The sequence below is a fragment of the Cherax quadricarinatus genome, chromosome 47, assembly GCF_038502225.1.
Source record: "Cherax quadricarinatus isolate ZL_2023a chromosome 47, ASM3850222v1, whole genome shotgun sequence".
Taxonomy (NCBI): Eukaryota; Metazoa; Arthropoda; class Malacostraca; order Decapoda; family Parastacidae; genus Cherax; species Cherax quadricarinatus.
The window spans coordinates 10251022-10278763 of NC_091338.1; the positions used below are offsets into that span (position 1 = coordinate 10251022).

A 27742-nucleotide genomic window follows, 5' to 3' on the forward strand; every position below is an offset into this window, starting at 1 on the left:
GAAAAATGTTCAGATGGTCCTCTAAGGACTTTCTTCAAAATGTGGTTCTTAAGAGCAGTAAAGGTAATGTGACACATCATTTACACACACACAGAGACATTCATACCTACAGCACGAGTCGTGTAATACATAGCTGGGAGGCATCCTGGAATGCCGTGACGTTGGTGGTTTGATATGTAGCGAAATAGTGATTTTTTAACTAGAAAAGATTCCTGAGTTCTGATAGCAGAAACATCGTTTCACATGTCACACAGTAACCCTCACTTATAAGGGGTAACTTAATCATTTACATGCTAAATTTTCCCGGAGTGTTATACGGTGATATACACTTAAGTATTGAAACTTTGATGGCGTCCGAGAGTTTGTATACAGTGTGGTGTTCCTGTGACGTGTTAACATTTACCAACGTGTTTCTTAAATGTTAGACAGCAGATTACACCCAGATTTATAGTATAACTTTTTTTGCGTGTATGTTAATTCTAGGACTGGTTTAGTATTTAGATTTTCTTGTATACAAATATCTGTGGAAATACACAGACATACACCGAAAGGTGTATGTGTATTTCCGCTAAGAGACATACACCGAGAGGAGTATCTCAGTATAATTAAACTGAAAATTTTGTTCGTATTGAAGGGAGTAAAGTATGCATGACTAGTGACATGCAGCCTTAATGACGCTTGTGTTGTTAATGGGATTTAAATCCCCATTAACCTACTATGTTGTCATCATGTTGTTGCCTAAGATATATATTGATCACGTCTGTGACAAGAATTTTTCAGCTCGCTGAAAATCGCTAATGTCACAGAATATCAAGTCGCGTCAGTTATACATTTAACTCAAGTCGTAATGAACGACTATCAATGAATAAACAAAAGAATGGACGGAGACTCGAACTGTGGTCTTCAGAGTAGATGATCCAGCATTGCACCACTGAGCTACGGAACTTTCAGTAGGAAGGTACCACAGACTACCAGAGTTTCAACGGCACCATCTGTGACCTTTGTCTTCCCCCAGACCGGTTCATTTTTCTGTTTATTCACTGACAGTCATTCACTGTGACTTATCTTGAGATTTTAGACAAAACGACTGAGGAGTATGGGAATAAATGTACCATGAAAGCTTCTGGGGCTGTGGTAAGAGACAGGAGGGTCACAGTTGGTGCTGCTGTTAGAGACCAGTCACAGAATTACAAACACACACACACACACACACACACACACGAGCTATAGGAGAAATGTGATGACTAATATAGGATATAAACGCACATGGAGAGAGAATAAAGCAGTGTGAAGTGGGCGCGGCACATTTCGACCTAAAACTGACACCAGCTTCACAAGATTTGCAAGATGGCCTTCTACACTTCACCAGCGCTATGTTTGTACACTTCACCAGCGTTCATATATATATATATATATATATATATATATATATATATATATATATATATATATATATATATATATATATATATATGTATATATAATATGTCGTGCCGAACAAGTAAAACGTGATTTTAGCTTAAATAGCAACTCAGTTGTTGCCGAATAGGGCAAAAGAAAATTTTGAACGCAATAATTTCGCAAAAATCATTCTGAATATAACGAAAAAAATATACTTCAGTGTATTGTAAACTTATCAAAAATATATTTAGTTGGATTAGGCTAAATTAAATTGCACTTTTTATAATAAGGTTAGGTAGGTTTCCTGATGTTCTTTTGGTACAAAATCATTGATTTTTACGTTAACATAAATGAAAAAATATATATCTGTCAACCTATAAGAGAAAATTTTAGAAATATAATATATATATATATATATATATATATATATATATATATATATAATTTATATATTAGCATGGGAGGCGGCGTCGGCACGAGCCTTCTGTAAAGAATATAATTACTGGGCCGATGAAGTTAAGTGAAGGAGCGTATTTTGCAGGTGAAAGCTCCGCCTTTTGAGTCCCGCCACCATCCAATCTTCTATAATGAACAAAATTCCTTTAAAAGCAGCTAGTATTTTAAGGAAGGTTTGGGTGGCTTCAGGAAGTGAGCATTCTTACCAGAGATTCTTACGGAGACAAGGCCGCGGTAAGCCGACGGGGGATCCAGGCTCCACAATTTCTCGCGCTGAATAACTACAACGATTTAGTTTTGTATGAGACAATAATAATAATAATAATAATAATAATAATAATAATAATAATAATAATAATAATAATGTGACTTTGAGTGACTGTAAAAAGAAGACACCATCTCGTCCTTATATATATATATATATATATATATATATATATATATATATATATATATATATATATATATATATATATATATATATATTAGAGAGAGAGAGAGAGAGAGAGACAGACAGACAGAGAGGTAAAAGTCCTTAAAAAGTGTGGGGTTATGTTTGTTCAGACACCCAGGAACATTAGCGTGTTACCGCCCACACTACCATCTAGCGGGCTGAGGCTAAACTTACGTTCCTCGGGTCTGATTTGCTTTAATTTCTACTCCCGGTAGTATTAACCTTACCTGGTCTAGGTTGAAGTTTAGAGAAGCACTTCACCTCCACTCTTCTTATCAGCTCTGCTGCTGGCCTGGTCAACCAGGGTACACGCTAGTTAATTGGAGCAAGATACATGTCTACAGGACGTAGTGGGACATTACGACCCCTCACCTCTGAAATCTGGAACTACCACCAAGTAGTGACAAGAATTCCAGAACATCGGTTGGCACTAGATGTTTATTGTGCACGCTGTGTGTGTTTACCGTGTTTGTCGGCAAGTGTTGCCATGCAGTAGCTGTAAAAATGTTTAGATTAGAAACATGTACATAGTTTAATGGAGGTACGTTTCGCCCGAAAGGAATTTTATCAATCCAATGTTTCCCTTACTAGAGTCTTTATCGTTCTAATGATTGGATTAATTTATTTTCTTAAATGTTTCGACAAATTGGACTAATGATATTTTTTAATTGTTTCGACCAATAATTTGACTGAGAGGCTCCTAGTGGGCGAAACGTTGTCTCACTAAAGCTGGTTTAGCCCTTCTCTTTGATTATATTAATAATTCTCACTAAAACTCCCTAAATGTTGCACATGCGTCTTATTTACACATCTCTCGGTAAAATACCTACTTTTCCTGATGTCCGACCATAAAACTCTACGGGAATTGCTTTGCTGTTTTCAGTTACACACGACTCTTTAGAGTTTTTGCTGTTATTTTGCAATGCAAAATGTATTCGCCTGTGTTATAATGATTTTCGTTTTGCTGGAGTCTACAATGCGTTGAGGCTTTTTGGCGTGAGGCGACTTTATCTATCATTGTTCTTCCATTTAGGTTTGAGACAATTGGTGGTTCTGTTTTGCAATGGAAGGTGAAAACTTTGAGATAATTTATGTATGTTGTTAAGTGTTTTTCCAGCTTGTCTTATGTCCTGTTCATCAGTCGCTTCATTCCGTCGAAAATGTGAAAACACTGGACACGTTTCAGTAAGCACGCTTGTTTTTCAGGGGGAATCGAACGCCGGACCTTTGAGTTGAGAGTCGATCTCTCTGATCACCTGTGATATACCTGGGGATGTATAATGTACCTGTGTTTACCTGTGACTGATTTTGAGGGCTTCTTTTTATCCTGTTTATCCTACCGGTTCGCCTTGACCTAGTTTCCTTGTTGAGTGCCTGTTCAACCAGGCTGTTACTGTTTGCGGCCCTCATAGCCTGGTTGATATGGTACCTGGCGGAGAGAGTAAGCTAGTTTTCTCTTGAAGATTTTTATGCTAGTTCCGGCAATATTTCTGATATCTGTCTGTAGAAAGTCTTGGTACATAGATTGTATAATGTTGGTATAATTATCGACAATATGTTAGGTAAAAGGACACAAGTGCAACTAATGTGGCATTTTATTGTGGCAACATTTGTGCAATAGATGTTGACGCTGTGTTCTCTTAATTATGCTTATGCTGTTCGTCTTCTTCACTGTAGTTTACACTGCCATAGGTCTCACTCCAGTAAAGTGTTATGGTATTATGTAGATTTGGAACCTGGCACTCTTCCAGGTGTTTATTATCAAGTATCTCTTCATGCCTCACGGCAGCACATTGTAAATATCCTGTAGTTTAGTTGCTTTATTGACTAAGCGGGCGGTAAACGATTTCCATTCATTTTCCAGTGATTCTCTCTCTCTCCCTCTCTCTCTCTCTCTCTCTCTCTCTCTCTCACACTCTCTCTCTCTCTCTCTCTCTCTCTCTCTCTCCCTCCCTCTCTCCCTCTCCCGCTCCCTCTTACCCCTCCCTCTCTCTCTCCCTCCCTCTGCCTTAAACGAAGATGTGAGTACAGATCTATATTATCGACGTGAGATCACATGTTATTTGAATAGTGCCATCACTGATGTTATTTCTCTTGTTGTGAAAGATCTCATTATCCAGCCTGACATTTTTGTGACCTTTGCTGCATTTGTTTTACCGTGTTCTCTAAATAACATATCTGATATTCTGGATTTTGTCTTTTCCCTGTTCATTATGTTCTGTGAGACGGTGTACCTGCCTTCTATGTACTCTGCTCGTTTTAATATCTTTTTTTTTCTCCTGTACCTCAGCAGTTGACATTCCTCACTATTGAACGTCATATTAGTTTCATTTGCCCATTGGAAATCTTTGTTGATGTCTTACGGTATTTTTTTCTGTATGTTTTGGTGCGACTTTCATACTTTAGGATGATACATAGCAACATAAAGAAGGAGCACTGCAGCAGGCCTACTGACCCAAGCTAGGCATGTCTAACTCATACCCACTCATAAGGATGGAGGAAACACTGCTGTAGGCCTACTGGCTCAAGCTAGGCAAGTGTAACTCGTCCACCACACACCCGCTGTAGCTTTTTTTTTGTCTCCTATGAGAAACAAAGGTGCCAGGACCTTGTCTTGAGGTACTCAACCTTTGTACTTGTTTAAGACTCCATTTTATTTTGTAATGGTAGAATTACCGATAATATGTTACGTAAAAGGACACAAGTGCAACTAATTTAACCTTTTATTGATTTTATTTTGTTTACTTCCACTATTTGTTTTCCTTTTACTAGAAATCTTAATAATAATAATAATAATAATAATAATAATTTACTAGAAATCCGAATATCTGTTTGCCTGTATACGAGTGTTTTAATTTATGTTCTGGGCTCGGGTTTTTTTTTTTCTGAGTCATTTTATTCTCAAGAGACATAAATATCGATACATTTATAATGTCCGTAATTGTTTACCCGACCTACATATTCCACTGAGTAAAAGGTCATGAAGAAAGGAGAGTTAGTTATAAAAATAGATTATTATAGTAATTTTCTTCTTCAAGAATCAGACATACTGAGTAAATATTAAACTGGCAGTCGTGTATCTTGAGTCTTGTTGCAGCTTTTCTAAGTTATTTCATTCAGCTGTTGAAGTATTATTTTGTACTTTGATAGATCTGAGGTTTTCACCTATATGAGCGCGCGCGCGCACACACACACACACACACACACACACACACACACACACACACACACACACACACACACACACACACACACACACACACACACACACACACACACACACACACACACACACACACACACCACGGCTGTAGTAATACCTTCAACCAAGACAAGATGAAAGCAGAAGCATTTAGGAAGCGGTGAATTCCTACCACAGAATTCAACTTGTTGGTCAACTAACTTGAGTTGCACTGGACGCCTCCCCAACACCTCTCCAACACTCCCAAAACCTTCCCCACAACACTCCCAACATCTCCCTCACTATACTTCCAACATCTTCCCCCAAAACCTCCCCACAAGACTTCCCCTACATCACTACCCCACATTCCCTACCCGCTACCACAATTTCCCTTCATTCAGGGTTAAAACTCATCAGCTTCCCATCAAACAACAGAGGAGTTAACCATAAATCCCAGCCTTCAAGAGGGGACTGATATGTTCTTAGAGCAAGTTAATGATTAGAGGGACTGTGGTGCGTGGAATGCGTGCAGCTAGCCCCAATATCCTCGCTGATCAAACTCTCACATGAAAGGCTTCGTCCTAGACCGGGCAGTGAGGATGGTGATCCTCGGCTTAAGCCAACTTTAGGTAATATCTCCCCCAACATCTCGTTAAAAGGTCCGAGATTCATGGCCTCTGCTGCTCGGTCTCGGACTGGGCCTCTTTAAATTTAAAGGAAATATTACATGATTAAGAACTAAGAAGCACACAAGAAAACAAAGTGTATATTGAATATAAATAGAAGCTGGTAAGAATTTTCTCTCATTTAGGTGTTTCTAAGAGAGAAAGGGGCTTGCACTCCTGCCAGAGTGCAAAACATTTAACAGGCTTTCGACTTGCACCCGTACTTCCTTAATGGTTGATGTTTACCAGCCTTCTGTTTATTCTCACCTCCTTACAGCAGCTGCCAAAGCATTAGCAGTATTACCAGCAGCGGCACTACCACTAGCTCCACCACTAGTATTATTACGAACACTAGTCTACTGGCATGCACACCTGCTTGCAGCACGATAATCAAGGTAGGAATGACCGAAAGGCAGCCAAACAGCAAGCAATGTATTTACCATATGTACAGAAGATATGAACAATAAGGTAATGCAAGAGACATGGTGAGAACTGTTTTCGGCCAGACTTGGAAGTAAGTCTGCCAATGTTGATTTGCAAATATACCTCATCGCTTCACAACTTTGGCGGGCTTCCCTGTCATTGGCTGGTTGAACCCAGGTGCTAGCATAACGATGGGACCCCTAATCCTTATACCCTTAGCATCTGGTTCACTGGTCGGGAGGGCATACCTATATGGGTATTTGACATACACCAAATAAATTTTAACATACTCTTAGTATGCCACAGGCACCACGTGCTCGCAGCAGCACAACCACTAGCATCAACACTATCACAATTACTAGCACCACCAGCAACAGTACTACTACTGGCACCACCACTAGCACCACCTACCACCTCTCATGAAGCGGCTTTACCTGCCGTCTCTGATGCTGACTCACTCTCTCAAGTTGGCCCAAGAATATGAAAACACAAGCCTCGTCCACAAGCATTTTTGTTCTGGCACAAGTTTGATTTTGCCGATGGTAAAGTTTCTAAGTTTAACCGAGCTAGAATCTCCTTGGAACATGTGATGACTTAGGAAAGGTCTGGGGAGAGGATATTTTACAACTAGTCGCCAAAAGTGGCTAGTTTATAGTGGACGCTGAACCCAGCCTGTGGACGGTAGCGGAAGAGCATATGGATATACAAAAGGCCTAGGTGCTAGGCCAAGAAAGGATTAATAGGAGTAGAGGGAGGGTAGGCCTGTGACATCCGAGTATACTCCAAGGTGAACTGCAACAAATGCAAACTAGCTTACAAACCACGGTACGGGTGAGGTTTGAAGCCATGGCGAGTGTTACTACGATTTCACGAGTCATAAACTAGCTTCAGTGTCTCTCCTTCTCAATGCACTTAGCAGATGGAGGATTGAGCCTTGATATTTCTTGCGCTGGATGACCCACGCGGATTCAACGCCTTAAATATTAGCCTTACTAGTATGAAATTTGTGATTTGTATGAACTTTTTAAGCTCAAGTTCAGTTTAGCTGGCCAGGGAGTGTGTGTACTCACCTAATTGTGGTTGCAGGGGTTGAGTCAAAGCTCCTGGCCCCGCCTCTCTACTGGTCGCTACTAGGTCCTTTCTCTGCCTGCTCCTTGAGCTTTATCATACCTCCTCTTGAATCTATGTGTGGATCCTGCCTCCACTACATCACTCTTCAGACTACTACACTTCCTGACAACTCTGTGACTGAGGAAATACTTCCTAACATCCCTGTGACTCATCTGAGTCTTCTACTTCCAACTGTGACCCCTTGTTGCTGTGTCCCATCTGAAACATCCTGTCACTATCCACTTTGTCAGTTCTTCTCAGTATTTTATGTTGTCATCATGTCCCACTTATCCCTCCTGTCCTCTAGTGTTGTCAAGTCAATTTCCCTTAACCTCTCCTCGTAGGACATGCCCCTTATCTCCGAGACTAGTACTGTCGCAAACCTTTGCACACTAATTTCTTGACGTGCTTGACCAGGTGTGGGTCCCAAACTGGTGCTGCATGCTCCAATATGGGCCTGATGTACACGGTGAACAGAGTCCTGAACGATTCCTCACTGAGATATCAGAACACTGTTCTTAGGTTTACTAGGCGTCCATATGCTGCAGCAGTTATTTGGTTGATGTGCGCCTCAGGAGATATGCTCGGTATTATACTCACTCCAAGATCCTTTCCCTTGAGTGAGGTTTGCAGTCTTCGGCTCATTGGCCTGTATTCTGTCTGTGGTCTTTTTTGCTCTTCCGCGATCTTCATGACTTTGCACTTGGTATGGTTAAACTCCGGGAGCCAGTTGCAGGACCAAGCTTGCAGCCTGTCCAGATCCCTTTGTAGTCCTGCCTGATCCTCATCTGATTGAATTCTCTTCATTATCTTCACATCGTCTGTAAACAGGGACGTGTGTGCGTGAGAGAGAGAGAGATTAACATGGGAGAACAGACAGCATAGACCGTGGAAGTCCACATCGCTATTATCCACTGAGAACTCTCTACTTCTTTCTAGATTAAGGATTATCGTGTATCATCTACATGTGTGAGTCAAGGATAGAAAATCAGAGAGAGAGAGAGAGCTCAAGAACGAGCAAGAGCGAGCTAGCTAGCATCTGAGCCGCCTGAGGTTTAAGCACCGTGAGGAAATCCAGTAAATATTATTATGTGCTTAGTTTATCATGCACAAGTTTCTTCCCCTTCGGCTGAGAAACTTCTGGGTGTTGCATAGCCTCCACCAGTGCTCTTGTTTTGCTTGCTACCCATCAAAACTAACTGCAGATATTACGACAAACTGACCGCCCAACTCTGTAATCCATGAACGCTGAGACGTAACTGCTCACTGGTATGGCTTTGAAGAGAGAATATGCAGAGCAAGCTTTCATCGAGACAACGTTTCGCTCAGTATTGGGCTTTATTAACTCGTTACTTGCGTTTTTTCTTCCTTTTTTCTTCTGGTAGGAGTGTGATGCTCACTCCGTGTCGGTGATCTCCTCGAGACGCTGGTTTAAATCCACGCTACTCGTACCATCTTCCCAGCATCTTCATTAGTAACGTAGTGATTTATTGGAACGTAGTTGATGTGTTTAATGCTGAAGCTGAATTTGTTGAATATCCTCTCACAACTGTGAGTTCCAACTCAAGACCAGTGTGTGTATAGATCTGAACTTCAGTTTGATCGAGACCTGAGTTTGCTTGTTCTGTATCAGATCCTCATTGTGCATAAGAACATTTATGCATATTTCAGGACATTTATTATGAGAAACGATTACCTGCGAAACGTCTGTGTATAAGTTTCATTACTGTGATTTTGTCGGCATCCCCAGGCTATTGACAGCCAGTTCATCGTCATTTGTGAATGTACGGTCATGGGTAGTTTTTGCTAATTGCAGGCAAATTTATCTAAGTTCGTTTGTGTGAGACTGGTTATCCGGGCTGCCTCCTGAGATTTTCTCTGATATTTGAGTATTTGTTACATTCTTTCTCTGCAGGTGACTTAGATTTACATCACCAAGCAATATGATGTTTGCCGCCGGGTTAAAAAGATTCTCAAGACAGTATTCGATTTTCCCTAGATGATCTTTTAATTAAAGGGGAGTTGTAATTAGTGGTTTATAGACAAGTGCAATGACTAGTCTGGCTCAGTCTTTTACTGGCAAAGCTTCGACTACAAGCTTCGTGATATTAAGCAACTTCCCACCCTCCCTTGATGCCTTTACATGACATCTTAGGTTGACTCTAGCCAGGTATCCGTATTATACTGTGCGTCTCCATGAAAGCTCCATGTATTGCAGTTGACGAATAAATCGTATTTTGTTATATAAATGGTTTTGAAAACCAACAAGTTACTGTTGTAGCCTAGTTTGAACCCTTGTATATTTGCAAAAAATAAATTGTGTTATATTATTTGCTCTGTGGCTCTGAAGAGGCAGTCACTGGCTGTGCTTCTAATCCATCATTTCTCTGATGTGGGGAAATACTTTAGTGATCTTGTTCACCAGATCAATAGCTAATTACATCTTAATGTTGGTTGACATAATAATAATGCATCTCGTGTCGTCTTTGCTAGAGTTTGTGTTGTTTATTCGCCAGGGAAAAATCACCTGCCACTGATGTTTGTCATAAGATGACTTGTTCAGTGGTGCTTGCATCTTGGCGGGAGCTCAGCAATACTGGGATGTTTAACACATGTGTAGGTGGCTTACTTGTGCTGGGCTCAGTGATTTGAATGTTACAGTGGCAGACCACGGCAGAAGTGACCACTGGCTTTTTCGTGCTGTGTCACTAGTACTCATTGTACAGAGTTCAAGAATACACTCTCGTTTTTCACAATTACATTAGTGGGGCTAACATTCAAACCAGGTGTATTACGTACCAGTAATGGGCACAGCCAGAATTCTTTTAGCTAGTACCACTTAATGGTTAAGGCCAGTCGATGCGCCAAGTTCTGTAAGGCAATAGGCGTATCTCAGTACAAGTCCCATTGTGTGGCGTTAGGCGAAATATTTTGCTTGGATGCCAAGCTGTGGAGAATGTCAACGGGCTGCTGTTCATGAGCCATGTTGCAACCTGTCAAAAAAATGCGTTCCTTTTTGCACGCATTACACTTCGTTAATATACGCCCGATTTGAGCCAATGCAGATACTTAATCTTTATTCTACGCAGCTGAGGATTTAACGTAACTCCTTAAAGCGTTGGTATCCCCACGCTCGTTGTTTATGCTGGAGGATGCGCTGACTGTGACGTCTGCTGCCCTGGGATGGTAATAATAATAAACTCGGAGGTTTATGGGAGATTTGCTCTTCATAATGCAAAAATTTTGTGGAATTTATTATGCAAATATATCTGAACCGGACCTTAGGGATGATGACCCTGGAGACTTTAACGGGTAGATAAGAGATATTGTTGATTCGTAGTTTGTGTTAACTAAAACACACACACACACACACACACACACACACACACACACACACACACACATACACATACATACACACACTGTCTCTAGTTCTCCCCTCTGACTTTACTGCTATAATCTGCTGGACGGGTGCCTTCCCCTGGCATATCGTGCGTGCCAGTGCCACATATCCCGGTCATCTTATAATTCTTGCACTTTATTATCACCCTTTACGCTTGCTGCCAGTATCTCAACTTGCTCGCACCAGGAATGTCTTCCCCTCGTCCACTGCTGCCTCCTTCCTTCCTCCTCTACCCTTCTTCCTCCTCCTCTTCATCCTCCTCCTCTTACTGTCTTCTTCCTCTTCCTCCATGACAGCTTCCCTCCCTCCCTCATCCTCATCCTACTTAACAACTCACTGGAATCCTCCTCCAGGTGACCTCTCCTGGCGGGGTCATCTTTACTGGTGGTGCAGTGAGGTTAGTTAAGGGTCACTCCTCACACCGTGCCTGCTTAAGAACCCATTGTCTCTTCCGGCATAAATAGTAGATATATTTTCCCTTTTGTCTAAATTTGCTGACTTGGTCAATGACAATGAATTGCGAAATGTGAAAAATGGACTTTGAATAGTATCGACTTGTTTCCTAATCATCATTTTCGTAATACGAGAGTGAATTGGTGACAGCAGTAGCAAGTTGATATTGATAGTGAAATTTTGGTAATGTTAGTCGTGGTGACAGATGTTGTCGACAGGTATGGAAGAAAGACTTGTCACAACCTAATGAACCTATAACAAGGTTTGTCCTTCGCCAGAAAGGGTATATATTTAAGGCATTGAATAACCAAACAGTTTTAGTGTTTTGTGAATAAAACAAGACGAGAAAACGTCCTCCTCAAGTCCTTCACATCTGTGTAGTTGCTTCCAATTCTACTTTGTCCTCCTGCCTTACCTGTTTTCTTCTCCCCGTTTCCTTACCTCTTCTCCTTTCTCTTCCTATTTCCTGTTTGACCTCTCCCGTTCCTCTTCCTCCTTTCAAGGTTTCCTACATTTTGTTTTTATCTTGGTCCATCCTGAACCTCTTTCTCTCTCTCTCTCTCTCTCTCTCTCTCTCTCTCTCTCTCTCTCTCTCTCTCTCTCTCTCTGATACCTCGTTTTCTTGAATCTTTCAATAAAACACCTGTTGACCTAATTAATATATGTAAAAGTAATGTACACTTTGTTCTAATTGAAGATTTTTTCCATTCGTTTCAGGTAATGATTTCCGCGTTGCATCAGCACGGGTATTGTGGTGTGGTTGTGCGTAGCTGTTTACGAGATCAACAACACAGGTATTGTAACGTGGTTGTGCGTCGGTTTCATCGTAGCTGGCTAGAAGGTCAACACGGGTATTGTGGCGTGGTTGAGGGGGTATTGTGGCGTGGTTGAGGGGGCATTGTGGCATGGTTGAGGGGGTATTGTGGCGTGATTGAGGGGGTATTGTGGCGTGGTTGAGGGGGTATTGTGGCGTGGTTGAGGGGGTATTGTGGCGTGGTTGAGGGGGTATTGTGGCGTGGTTGAGGGGGTATTGTGGCATGGTTGAGGGGGTATTGTGGCGTGGTTGAGGGGGTATTTTGGCATGGTTGAGGGGGTATTGTGGCGTGGTTGAGGGGGTATTGTGGCGTGGTTGAGGGTGTATTGTGGCGTGGTTGAGGGGGTATTGTGGCGTGGTTGAGGGGGTATTGTGGCATGGTTGAGGGGGTATTGTGGCGTGGTTGAGGGGGTATTGTGGCATGGTTGAGGGGGTATTGTGGCGTGGTTGAGGGGGTATTGTGGCGTGGTTGAGGGGGTATTGTGGCGTGGTTGAGGGGGTATTGTGGAATGGTTGAGGGGGTATTGTGGCGTGGTTGAGGGGGTATTGTGGCTTGGTTGAGGGGGTATTGTGGCGTGGTTGAGGGGGTATTGTGGCGTGGTTGAGGGGGTATTGTGGCGTGGTTGAGGGGGTATTGTGGCGTGGTTGAGTGGGTATTGTGGCGTGGTTGAGGGGGTATTGTGGCGTGGTTGAGGGGGTATTGTGGCGTGGTTGAGGGGGTATTGTGGCGTGGTTGAGGGGGTATTGTGGCGTGGTTGAGGGGGTATTGTGGCATGGTTGAGGGGGTATTGTGGCATGGTTGAGGGGGTATTGTGGCATGGTTGAGGGGGTATTGTGGCGTGGTTGAGGGGGTATTGTGGCGTGGTTGAGGGGGTATTGTGGCATGGTTGAGGGGGTATTGTGGCGTGGTTGAGGGGGTATTGTGGCGTGGTTGAGGGGGTATTGTGGCGTGGTTGAGGGGGTATTGTGGCGTGGTTGAGGGGGTATTGTGGCATGGTTGAGGGGTATTGTGGCATGGTTGAGGGGGTATTGTGGCATGGTTGAGGGGGTATTGTGGCGTGGTTGAGGGGGTATTGTGGCGTGGTTGAGGGGGTATTGTGGCATGGTTGAGGGGGTATTGTGGCGTGGTTGAGGGGGTATTGTGGCGTGGTTGAGGGGGTATTGTGGCATGGTTGAGGGGGTATTGTGGCGTGGTTGAGGGGGTATTGTGGCGTGGTTGAGGGGGTATTGTGGCGTGGTTGAGGGGGTATTGTGGCGTGGTTGAGGGGGTATTGTGGCGTGGTTGAGGGGGTATTGTGGCGTGGTTGAGGGGGTATTGTGGCGTGGTTGAGGGGGTATTACTTGTTTCCACTTCGTGAGAGAGACGTGAGGGTGGTAGAGATAAAGAGTTTTATTTAACAATTTTAGAAACACACGCAGTGTGAGGTTACTCATTCTGAGGGAAAGTTACACTGTGGGCAACACATGCTGTGGGCTACTAATTTACTCTCTCCTAATTACTCAGCGAGATCGAAAGTTAGCTATGTGCGTCTATTTCTGAATGATCGTTTAGAAGTAGTCAACCAGAAACAAAAAAGAATTCAAAAAAGAGAGAATTTAACAAAAGAATTTAACCTGATTAGTATTAAATTTATCTATAGTTAGAAATAATCAAATCTCGTAAAAAAACTTGAGTACACCTGTAGTGATATACCTACCCTTGATATACCTATGATATACCTACCCTTGATATACCTATGATATACATACCTTTGATATACTTACCCTTGATATACCTATGATATACCTACCCTTGATATATCTATGATATACCTACCTTAGATATACCTACCCTTGATATACCTACCCTTGATATACCTATGATATACATACCTTTGATATACTTACCCTTGATATACCTATGATATACCTACCCTTGATATACCTATGATATACATACCTTTGATATACTTACCCTTGATATACCTATGATATACCTACCCTTGATATATCTATGATATACCTACCTTAGATATACCTACCCTTGATATACCTATGACTGATGTCGAGGGTTCTTCTGCGTCCTAGTTTATTGCCTGGTCAACCAGGCTGTTGCTGCGAGTGGCCCGCAGGACTGTATACCCACTACACATACCAGCAATGTTTACCCTGTCATGTTCCATCATACAGGATGGTGTTCGTGCATCAGGCTACGAAATATTTCAGTCTTAGCTAGAAAACTTTAGTAGGGCGATTATAGCGCCAAACATTTCCCCTTAACACTCAGCCTTGGGCGAAACGTTGTTTTAAAAGAATTTTCTGCTACCAATGTCTATCCAAGCTATCCAAGCATTTTCTGAAGCTTCAAGAACGAACTTGACAGCTTCCTCAAGTTACTCCTGGATAGGTTAGCTGTGGCACCTATGTTGTACTGCATATAACCAGCACCAAGAGCTTGATTGATCAGGCCATCAACGAGAAGACCTGGTGTGGGACCTGGCCGCAGGGAACGTGACCTGTAGAGTCATCTACAAGCACCTCATAGGTACATAGATATTTGTATAGCAGCTGCAAAGGTTTCCTTCCTGCAGGGCTGGAGTTACTATCACTTGAGAATTAGCATCTGTCTTGATGGCCCATCTAACACACGGGAGAAGTAAAATTTATGAGAGAGAGAGAGAGAGAGAGAGATAACCGTATAAAAACTGCATTCCACTCATGGCTAAATACATATTTATACATAAATGGACACACAAAAGGAGCTGGTAATGTTATGAACACTATTGTACCAGTAGTCACCAGAGTGAAACATTCACTGCATTAATATTTTAAACAGTATTAGCAAACACCAAGTGGTAATATATCTTGTTAATATATCCTTGATACAAGAACGCACGAACGTGGCAACGAATGGACAGGTAAAGCGAGGGACGGATGAAATGACGGACGTAGGAAGGAACAAAGCAGGGCAAGAAAGAAAAAATAGATGAAAGCTGCAAGACTTGCCAGTGAAGAGTTAGTCTTTGACGTGGTTGAGAGGTGTTAAAACAGCACATGAAATTCAGGGTCCAGTAGAGTCTTAAGGCAAAATATATCCCGGTGTGAGACACGAGTGAGAGAGAAATATTTCATGAGATATCCAGCATGTTACAGTGTGTGTGTTGTGTACCTCACTGCTGGATGAGGGAGGGTGATGTATAGCATACATCTTACATTGTGTGTGTTGTATACTTCGCTGCTGGGTGAGAGAGGGTGTTGTATAACGTACATCTTACACTGTATGTGTTGTATACCTCACTGGTTACACTGTGCTGTATTAATACAACCATACGGGGAGTGTTATTCGTATATTTATACCTAAAATTTCAAAATATGTCTGGGAAACACCTCCGACTGCTCTGCCACGTTTGCACAGTGTAGGAAAAACTGGTATTCTCTCGCATCATTTTCCTCCGATGTGTTTATATCTGTAAGGTGTAGTGTGTGGCCGTGTGGGTTGCCCTCTCCAGACTTTAGATTCATTTTGAAGGGAAAAGTTGCTCCCTAATTTGATTAAGAAAGGTGCAACACCTGGGTATCAGTATTGAGACGTTTCGCTTGCGCAGTAGGTTTTATCAATAAGTAAAAAAACACAAGAGCCCCTGCGGCTGGAGATTCATACACGGAAGACGAAGGAGAGTTGGATCTCTTGTCTGGTTCCTCGGAACAGCTGTGGTAAATGTTGTTGTTCTTAGTTCCTCTTTTTTCCCCTTTCATTGATCTGTGTTTCATGTGAGTTACCACGCTGCGTAGACCTGAGTTCATTTTAAGTCGATTTTAGGGGGCCACCGCCCCCCCCCCCCCGCAGCTCGGTCCCAGACCAGGCCTCCCGGTTGCTGGACTGATCTATCAGGCTGTTGGTAACAAAGACTCTGGTAACAAAGGATTTTTTTTATGTACAACGTTTCGCCCAGGGCCGGGCTTTTACCAAGCACAGAGGAAAGAGCAGATACATGGCTTTGTAACGAGCTGACCTGGGGTGTCTAGACAGAACCATCAACCACGCTAGAGAGAACCAGTAGCCACGCTAGACAGAACCATCAACCACGCTAGACAGAACCAGCAACCACGCTAGACAGAACCAGCAACCACGCTAGACAGAACCAGCAACCACGCTAGACAGAACCAGCAACCATGCTAGATAGAACCAGCAACCATGCTGGACAGAACCATCAACCATGCTAGACAGAACCATCAACCATGCTGGACAGAGCCATCAACCATGCTAGACAGAACCATCAACCATGCTAGACAGAACCATCAACCATGCTAGACAGAACCATCAACCATGCTAGACAGAACCATCAACCATGCTAGACAGAACCATCAATCATGCTGGACAGAACCATCAACCATGCTAGACAGAACCATCAACCATGCTAGACAGAACCATCAATCATGCTGGACAGAACCATCAACCATGCTAGACAGAAACATCAACCATGCTAGACAGAACCATCAACCATGCTAGACAGAAACATCAACCATGCTAGACAGAACCACCAGACTGCAACAAGATGGTCTGTGAGGTACTGAATCACAAGGAAGGTTTCTAAATTCTCATACGTGAGGGCAAACATAATAAGGAAAAAGATAGATGGAACTGCCAAAATGAAGAGGGTTTTTAAAAGTCACGGAACACTAACACTGGTTTATAGCAGGATACTTCCCTCAGTAACCTAGTACTTTAATTTTAATTAAGAAAAGCTGACACACACACACACACACACACACACAGTTTTGGCGGCATCCATACATAGCTTTAAGAAGAGGCACGATAATGCTCTTGGAGCCGGGAGAGAGTGGACCTAGTAGTGACCAGTGAAGAGGCTGGACCAGGGGCTGTAACTCGACCCCTTTCAACCATATGTAGGTGAGTACACACATTAACACACAGACAAATCGTAACTTACATACACACGCATATACAACAGGCCTAGCGTCTAGTCGACATGTGCCTAGGACAAAATGGTAACTAACACACGATACGATAAAGCTCCTGGAGCAGTGAGAGAGTGGACCTAGTAGTGACCAATGAAGAGGCGAGGCCAGGAGCTATGAATCGACCCCCAGCAACCATGTGTAAGTGACTAAGGGAGAGAGAGAGATTAATAACGCTTTAAAGCAACCAGTCAAAAACTACCATGGTTTAAAATACATAATAAAAACACCTGATGGCTTTACAAAAAAAAATAAAACACCAATAAATCCGATTTTTTTCTGTGTATTATCACACAAGATGTGTCCGCTGCTGAATTTTCTCCCCCCCCCCCCACACACACAGGGTAAAAAAAGCTTTTTCCCCGTGACTTTCGGGAAAAAAATAGCCAGTGTACATTGTGTTTTATTGTGTGTGAGAGGTGACGCGAGTTGCTGGGATCTGCTGGGTTAATACCTCAGTGCTGCCTAGCACGCCCAGCATGCTAGGTTCTCGTGGTTAGCAGTTCTGTGCTAGGTGCTTGGCTTTCGTTCTCATAGCTAGCATGCTGTGCTAGGTTCTCATAGCTAGCATGTTGTGCTAGGTTCTCATAGCTAGCATGTTGTGCTAGGTTCTCATAGCACGGTGCTGGGCAGGGCTTGGCACCCCAGCATACTGGTCCACTCTGGCCATCACCACACACTATCCCGGCTAATCCAATATCGCTAACACCCTTTCATAATATCTATCTGGGTAATCTCCTCCTTGTCAATTTTGTGATGTAGCATTCAACCCGTCTGGCCATTTTTCAACCTGAAAGTTATATAGGGAGCTGGGAGGACAGGCGAGAAGGGTGGCTTGGTGGGGGGGGGATAGTTGTGGTGGTTGTATGTGGCGGTGGTAGTTTTGTTAGTCTTAATAGTAGTTGTGGTGATAGCGTTGGCTGTAGTTGTGGTGGTAGTTGTGATGCTGGTAGCTTCGGTTGTGATGGCTGTGATAGTGGTAAGCTAAATTTGTCACATATTTAATTTTTAAAGAATTAGACACGTGCAACATCTGGGTATCTTTATTTGTAGACGTCTCGCCCTCCACAGTGGCTTTATCAGTACACTACAAGGATATAATGTGAAGAATGTAGAATTATATACAGAGTTGAAGTAATTAGTCCCTCAGCCTTGGAGTTGGTGAAGAGCACCGTAGTCTTGAAGAATCTAAGTACAGGCATGAAGCTTGGCTCTTATATGCTGGCGTCAGGTGAGGGAGGTGCAGCAGACGAAGGCATTGTCACTGGTAGGCAGGATTTCCCAATGGAAGTAAGTCATACCCGAGGGATGGGCCAGGAGTAAGCAAGAATAAATAACAAAAAGGCACAATACGTGACTGGAACAATACACAAATAACCCGCACATAAAAGAAAGAAGCTTACGACGACGTTTCGGTCCGACTTGGACCATTGACAAAGTCACAGTGTGACTTTGTCAATGGTCCAAGTCGGACCGAAACGTCGTCGTAAGCTTCTCTCTTTTATGTGCGGGTTATTTGTGTATAGTAAGCAAGAAGGTTGTGGAGATGTCCTTTGTACCAAGATCCATAATGTTGCAGTGTCTGACATGCTGTATATGAATGGTATACAATGCCCTCACCTGACACCAGTATATAGGCGCCAAGGTTCATACCTGTGCTTCAGATTTTTCAAGACTACGGTACTCCTCACCAACTCCAAGGCTGAGGGACTAATTACTTCAACTCTGTATATAATTCTACATTCTTCACATTATGTCCTTGTATTAATAAAGTCACTGGCGAAATGTCTACAAATAAAGATACCCAGATGTTGCACATGTGTCTAATTCTTCATCTTGTCGGTATTGTATACCGTTCATGTACAAAATGTTTCATTATTAATGTTACTGCGTTGTCTCGGCGCTGTGTGATTAGGCAGACAGCAGCGTGACGCCCTCACGGCAGACAACAATAAATGTCATCACGGTAGACAGCGGTAGACAGCAACAGCAGACATTTGCACGTATCACTAAGCAGATTCTAAGTTCATCTCACGTGAGATAGATTATCCTCGCTAGTTACTGCACCTAATAACAATGTTTTTCATTCTTTAACAACAAGACTGTGAGCCTGGTCTGGGACTGGCCGCAAGGGGGCGGTGACCCCCGAAACCAACTCATAGGGGGTGGTGAGCCCCAAAACTATCTCAGAGGTATCCTCTCTTAGTATACCATGAATCTTTCTGACCTGATCCAATGGAAAGGCACTTACAATGGGATCCAAGTCAGCCGCAGATCAGCCGGGCTGTAGTGTTGGTTGGTCTGCGTGGTGGAAACACCAGAATAAAAAAAAAAAAAAAGTGCTTGATCAGGTCTGAGACCAGGCCGCGGGGACAATGACCCCCGGGCTATTAATTAAATGTATCTACCGTGACGAAACACCTGAAGGTCGGACAGGCGTATGAATAAAAGGGTTTGGGTTCGAGTTAGTCGCGCCTAACATGGGCCAGTAGGCCTGCTACAGTTCTCCTCCATTTTCATGTTCTTTAAAGAAAACGTAAAGTGGCAAGGCCATTTATCCCGAACTTTCTCACTGCTCTGTCTTATCTCCTTCCATCCCTTCCCAGGTCCTGATAACCCGCTTGCCATGTTTGACGGACTTAGTTTCCTCTGCTATAACTGATATCCTATACACAAATAACCCGCACATAAAAGAGAGAAGCTTACGACGACGTTTCGGTCCGACTTGGACCATAGACAAAGTCACATAGTGTGACTTTGTCAATGGTCCAAGTCGGACCGAAACGTCGTCGTAAGCTTCTCTCTTTTATGTGCGGGTTATTTGTGTATCGTTCCAGTCACGGTATTGTGCCTTTTTTGTTATTTACTGATATCCTATTTACCTATTTGTCCCTATTTCGCCCCATGTGTCCTTATTTCCCTACATGTTTCCCCATTTCACCCCAAAAGTCTGTGTTTCCTCGTATGCACTTATTTTGTCCCGTTTGTACCTATATCATCCCATATGTCCCCGTTTCATCCCATGTGTCCCTGTTTCGCCCCCTGTGTCCCTATTTCACTCAATTTGTCCCTATTTTCCCTGCTTTGCCTTCCAACAGAACTGATGGTAACTCTTGGTACTGGCGACAGTAACGTTTCGCTGTGTAGAACTCTTATCGAGTGACTGATAAAGCTGAACACTGCCGAATTAAGGCTCGGAGAACCGAGGAACTTGGCAATAATATAAATCCTAAAGTCTGACAATATTAATACACATCAACCGGTCACCTATTTTGTTTTACATCCGTCGACCTGCCATCTGTTTTATAAATGTGAAATATATAAAAATTTGAAATATAAAAAGTACGTAGAGAAGGGCAAAATTTGTGATATTCGGTAATGTTAGTTTGTTTGATTGGTATATAAACCTTGGTAATAAATACCGACAAATTGGTTTAGAAAGACACGTAAACAAACACTAGGACATATTTATTAGAAAACATTTTGGTCCTGGCACCTTGATCCTGAGACATCAAGGTCCCAGGACGTTTTCTAATATGTCCTAGTGTTTGCTTATGTGTCTTTCTAAACCAGTTTGTTAAATTAAAGACCTGTTGATTGCACGTGCGTTGTGAAGGCCGCAAGTCTACACTAGCATCCAAAAATACCTTTTTACGTCGAAAGTTTCGAGGCCTATTAGAAGAAGTCGCGCCACAGCTGTGGTCCACTACAGTGGAGATGCGAGGCCTAGAATTTCTGGCATTTCTCGGCAGCAGCAGCAGCAGCGGTGACAGGCTAGTTCCTGCCCCTCTTGTCTGTGGCATTAGGGAGATTTAGACTCTAAAGTGACGAAGAGGACCCTTCCCCCCTTCTCCTCCCCGAGCAAAACTTCCCTTCAAGACCTCAGGATCCCAAGAAGACGTGACGAGAATTCCCTAACGGGGAGCCAATGGCTGGTCACCGCACGGTGGTGGAAGTCCTCGGTCAGATGGCCAAAAAGCTCCAGTTGTGGGTTATCATATGATTAAGACTCACGTCAGGAAACACTTGTCTTGTTTCCTGACAAACATTATACCTACACCGCACGGAGAAGACCCTTGTCGGTGTCCAACCGGGAAAGCTACGCGTACCTGTACTCTGAAGTTACCCGCCCCACCCAAAGGTACAAGGAGCCACAGGAAGCATGTGTAACACAAGAACACCGAACAACTGTTACTTTTGTTTACACTGTTTTAATAGTAGCAGTAAAATTGGGGAAAATAAATTTTACATTTATGAAAGAATTCAGGGAAACCGGCAGGCCGGACTTGAGTCCTGGAGATGGGAAGTACAGTGTCTGCACTCTGTAGGAAGGGTGTTAATGTTGCAGTTTTATAACTGTGGTTTAAACACGCCTCTGGCAAGACAGTGATAGTGAACGATGAAACTTATTTTTTTTTTTTTGGGGGGGGGGGGGGAGGGGGGCACCGTGCCTTGGTGGGAAACGGCCGATGTGTTAATGAAAAGTGTTATTTTTTTTTTTACTTGTGATCATGAAAATACACGCACTGTAGAACTTTTATGGGAACAACGTTTCGCTCTAGAATATTTTTATTATTCTGGAGCGGTCAAAACCTTGCACTTTCCCTTTGTACCAGTAAATGGCATCCAAATTTTAACTGTCCCTCTTCTAAATAAATTTATTAATTATTATTATTATTATTATTATTATTATTATTATTATTATTATTATTATTATTATTATTATTGCTGCTGCTGTTATTGTTATTATTTAGATTCGATTTGTGTTCAGATATTAGTGAACTTCCGCCGAAAACGTTCAGTGATCTATTACGCAAAAATGGATTTTAAACCTCGCCTTTCTCTAGTAACGTATACCTTTGTGTATCCTTGTAATGTATACCTTTGTGTATCCTTGTAACGTATACTTTTGTGTATCCTGGTAGTGTATACCTTTGTGTATCCTGGTAGTGTATACCTTTGTGTATCCTGGTAGTGTATACCTTTGTGTATCCTGGTAGTGTATACCTTTGTGTATCCTGGTAGTGTATATCTTTGTGTATCCTGGTAGTGTATACCTTTGTGTATCCTGGTAGTGTATACCTTTGTGTATCCTGGTAGTGTATATCTTTGTGTATCCTGGTAGTGTATACCTTTGTGTATCCTGGTAGTGTATACCCTTGTGTATCTTGGTAGTGTATACTTTTGTGTAACCTTCGTAATACTAGGCGTCTCATTTGTATTTTCAAGAGTATTAACCACATTGTGCTAGTATTTTCTATACACATTGTGCTGACCTTGATAATTACTCAAGTAATGAAAAGTGTTTTGCTTAGTAATATTTAAATGTTTTTACGTCAAAATCGACTTTAAAAATGGTTTGTTTTGAATTTCAGTCAAAGGTTAGGCTGTAAGAGTAGAGAGTAACCCTCGACACCCGCCACAGGTACCTTAGAGGTATGTTGTTGCTAGGGCCGGCAGTAGATGTACTTTCTGAAGAGTCAGAAGTGAGATGTGAAACTGTAGTAACGAAGTTGGATCACACGGGAATATAATTGTCGGTAGTTATACCTCTTGTTCGTATTTTCATATCGGTGGCCATAAAATTTACAATAATTAAGATAGATCACACAGAGGTATAACTGTCTATGGTTATACTTCTTGTTTGTATATCCATAGTGATGGCCATAAAGTGCAGTGATTATGATAATCATACCGAGGTATACTGTTTATGGTTATACCCCATTTTTCGTGTATTAATGGCGGCGGATAGCCCTGCTTGATGGAAAGCCAAGATACCCAAATTTCGAGGCTCCATCTTAGGCAGTAGGTGCAGCTGAAGCTGGGCAACTAGCGATTCACACTGTATGTAACTCTGAATGTTTTTCTGGCGAGTTTTGTAATATTAACAATCGCTAATAAAAGTATCAAATAGCATCCTACAAAAAAATTTGCTCTGGGTTTTCTCCAAGTTATGTGACAGCCTGACTGTGTTGCGTTGTGTTGTGTTGCGTTGTGTTGCATTGTGCTGTGTTGCGTTGTGTTGTGTTGCGTTGTGTTGCATTGTGCTGTGTTGCGTTGTGTTGTGTTGCGTTGTGTTGCATTGTGCTGTGTTGCGTTGTGCTGTACTGTGTCTTATTGTGCTGTGTTGCGTTGTGCTGTACTGTGTCTTATTGTGCTATGTTGCGTTGTACTGTGCTGTGTTGTATTGTGCTATGTTGTGCTGTACTGTGATATGTTGCGTTGTGCTGTACTGTGCTGTGTTGCGTTGTGCTGTACTGTGCTCTGTCGCATTGTGCTATGTTGTGCTGTACTGTGATATGTTGCGTTGTGCTGTACTGTGCTGTGTTGCGTTGTGCTGTACTGTGCTCTGTCGCATTGTGCTATGTTGTGCTGTACTGTGATATGTTGCGTTGTGCTGTACTGTGCTGTGTTTTATTGTGCTATCTTCCGTTGTGCTGTATTGTGCTATGTTGCGTTGTGCTGTACTGTGCTGTGTTGTATTGTGCTATGTTGCGTTGTGCTGTACTGTGCTATGTTGCGTTGTGCTGTACTGTGCTGTTGTATTGTGCTATGTTGTGCTGTACTGTGATATGTTGCGTTGTGCTGTATTGTGCTATGTTGCGTGTTGTACTGTGCTGTGTTGTGCTATGTTGCGTTGTGCTGTACTGTGATATGTTGCGTTGTGCTGTACTGTGCTGTGTTGCGTTGTGCTGTACTGTGATATGTTGCGTTGTGCTGTGTTGCGTTGTGCTGTACTGTGCTATGTTGCGTTGTACTGTGCTGTGTTGCGTTGTGCTGTACTGTGATATGTTGCGTTGTGCTGTACTGTGCTGTGTTGCGTTGTGCTGTACTGTGCTATGTTGCGTTGTACTGTGTTGTGTTGCGTTGTGCTGTACTGTGCTGTGTTGCGTTGTGCTGTACTGTGCTATGTTGCGTTGTACTGTGCTGTGTTGCGTTGGGCTGTACTGTGATATGTTGCGTTGTGCTGTACTGTGCTGTGTTGCGTTGTGCTGTACTGTGCTATGTTGCGTTGTGCTGTGCTGTGTTGCGTTGTGCTGTACTGTGATATGTTGCGTTGTGCTGTACTGTGCTGTGTCGTATTGTGCTATGTTGCGTTGTGCTGTACTGTGCTATGTTGCGTTGTGCTGTACTGTGCTATGTTGCGTTGTGCTGTACTGTGCTCTGTCGCATTGTGCTATGTTGTGCTGTACTGTGCTATGTTGCGTTGTGCTGTACTGTGCTATGTTGCGTTGTGCTGTACTGTGCTATGTTGCGTTGTGCTGTACTGTGCTATGTTGCGTTGTGCTGTACTGTGCTCTGTCGCATTGTGCTATGTTGCGTTGTCCTGTACTGTGCTATGTTGCGTTGTGCTGTACTGTGCTATGTTGCGTTGTGCTGTACTGTGCTATGTTGCGTTGTGCTGTACTGTGCTCTGTCGCATTGTGCTATGTTGCGTTGTGCTGTACTGTGCTATGTTGCGTTGTGCTGTACTGTGCTATGTTGCGTTGTGCTGTACTGTGCTGTGTTGCGTTGTGCTGTACTGTGCTCTGTCGCATTGTGCTATGTTGCGTTGTGCTGTACTGTGCTATGTTGCGTTGGGCTGTACTGTGCTATGTTGCGTTGTGCTGTACTGTGCTCTGTCGCATTGTGCTATGTTGCGTTGTGCTGTACTGTGCTGTTGCGTTGTGCTGTACTGTGCTATGTTGCGTTGTGCTGTACTGTGCTATGTTGCGTTGTGCTGTACTGTGCTATGTTGCGTTGTGCTGTACTGTGATGTGTTGTATTGTGCTATGTTGCGTTGTGCTGTACTGTGTTGTATTGTGCTATGTTGCGTTGTGCTATACTGTGTTGTGTTGTATTGTGCTATGTTGCGTTGTGCTGTACTGTGCTGTTGTATTGTGCTATGTTGCGTTGTGTTGTACTGTGCTGTGTTGTATTGTGCTATGTTGCGTTGTGTTGTACTGTGCTGTGTTGTGCTATGTTGCGTTGTGTTGTACTGTGCTGTGTTGTATTGTGCTATGTTGCGTTGTGCTGTACTGTGCTGTGTTGTATTGTGCTATGTTGCGTTGTGCTGTACTGTGCTGTGTTGTATTGTGCTATGTTGCGTTGTGCTGTACTGTGCTGTGTTGTATTGTGCTATGTTGCGTTGTGCTGTACTGTGCTGTGTTGTATTGTGCTATGCTGCGTTGTGCTGTACTGTGCTGTGTTGTATTGTGCTATGCTGCGTTGTGCTGTACTGCGCTGTGTTGTATTGTGCTATGTTGCTTTGTGCTGTACTGTGCTGTGTTGTATTGTGCTATGTTGCTTTGTGCTGTACTGTGCTGTGTTATATTGTGCTATGCTGCGTTGTACTGTGCTGTGTTGTATTGTGCTATGCTGCGTTGTGCTGTACTGTGTTGTATTGTGCTATGTTGCGTTGTGCTGTACTGTGCTATGTTGCGTTGTGCTGTACTGTGCTATGTTGCGTTGTGCTGTACTGTGCTCTGTCGCATTGTGCTATGTTGCGTTGTGCTGTACTGTGCTATGTTGCGTTGTGCTGTACTGTGCTATGTTGCGTTGTGCTGTACTGTGCTGTGTTGCGTTGTGCTGTACTGTGCTCTGTCGCATTGTGCTATGTTGCGTTGTGCTGTACTGTGCTATGTTGCGTTGGGCTGTACTGTGCTATGTTGCGTTGTGCTGTACTGTGCTCTGTCGCATTGTGCTATGTTGCGTTGTGCTGTACTGTGCTGTTGCGTTGTGCTGTACTGTGCTATGTTGCGTTGTGCTGTACTGTGCTATGTTGCGTTGTGCTGTACTGTGCTATGTTGCGTTGTGCTGTACTGTGATGTGTTGTATTGTGCTATGTTGCGTTGTGCTGTACTGTGTTGTATTGTGCTATGTTGCGTTGTGCTATACTGTGTTGTGTTGTATTGTGCTATGTTGCGTTGTGCTGTACTGTGCTGTTGTATTGTGCTATGTTGCGTTGTGTTGTACTGTGCTGTGTTGTATTGTGCTATGTTGCGTTGTGTTGTACTGTGCTGTGTTGTGCTATGTTGCGTTGTGTTGTACTGTGCTGTGTTGTATTGTGCTATGTTGCGTTGTGCTGTACTGTGCTGTGTTGTATTGTGCTATGTTGCGTTGTGCTGTACTGTGCTGTGTTGTATTGTGCTATGTTGCGTTGTGCTGTACTGTGCTGTGTTGTATTGTGCTATGTTGCGTTGTGCTGTACTGTGCTGTGTTGTATTGTGCTATGCTGCGTTGTGCTGTACTGTGCTGTGTTGTATTGTGCTATGCTGCGTTGTGCTGTACTGCGCTGTGTTGTATTGTGCTATGTTGCTTTGTGCTGTACTGTGCTGTGTTGTATTGTGCTATGTTGCTTTGTGCTGTACTGTGCTGTGTTATATTGTGCTATGCTGCGTTGTACTGTGCTGTGTTGTATTGTGCTATGCTGCGTTGTGCTGTACTGTGTTGTATTGTGCTATGTTGCGTTGTGCTGTGTTGTATTGTGCTATGCTGCGTTGTGCTGTACTGTGCTGTGTTGTATTGTGCTATGCTGCGTTGTGCTGTACTGTGCTGTGTTGTATTGTGCTATGTTGCGTTGTGCTGTACTGTGTTGTATTGTGCTATGCTGCGTTGTGCTGTACTGTGCTGTGTTGTATTGTGCTATGTTGCGTTGTGCTGTGTTGTATTGTGCTATGCTGCGTTGTGCTGTACTGTGCTGTGTTGTATTGTGCTATGCTGCGTCGTGCTGTACTGTGTTGTTGTATTATGCTGTGCTACGTTGTGCTGTGCTGTGTTGTGTTGTGCTATGTTGCGTTGTGCTGTACTGTGTTGTGTTGTGTTGTATTGAACACACGTGTACCACACACCACGTGTGCCCAGCACACGTGTACCACACACCACGTGTGCCCAGCACACGTGTACCACACACCACGTGTGCCCAGCACACGTGTACCACACACCACGTGTGCCCAGCACACGTGTACCACACACCACGTGTGCCCAGCACACGTGTACCACGCACCACGTGTGCCCAACACACGTGTACCACACACCACGTGTGCCCAGCACACGTGTACCACACACCACGTGTGCCCAGCACACGTGTACCACGCACCACGTGTGCCCAGCACACCAGGATGGCAAAGAATTTGGAACTTCCATCTCTAAGATGCGCTGTGTCTTCTCCCTTCCTCTTCTATATTGCTCCTTTCCCTTCCCCCTTCCCCTCTCTTCTTTTACTCCTCCATCCTTCTTTCCTTTTCCTCCCCTTCTCCCCCTCCCCTTAAGAGTTATCGTCTCCCTCCTCCCTTCTTCCATCAACCTCTCCTTGTCTTACCCCTCCCCATCTACTTCAACCTTCCCTTCTCTTTTACCCATCTACTACCCCCACCTTTCCCTACCCTCCAATAACTTATTACATTTGTTAAGAGAACGAAAATAAAGCGCCTGAAAATGATCC

At 43.3% G+C, this 27742-nt stretch overlaps 1 protein-coding gene across 1 annotated transcript in view; it reads left to right on the forward strand.

Annotated features, from left to right (window-relative positions):
• The window catches only part of nrm (neuromusculin), a 591863-nt gene that overhangs the window by 283404 nt on the left and 280717 nt on the right, over positions 1-27742 (forward strand). The window lies entirely within an intron of this gene.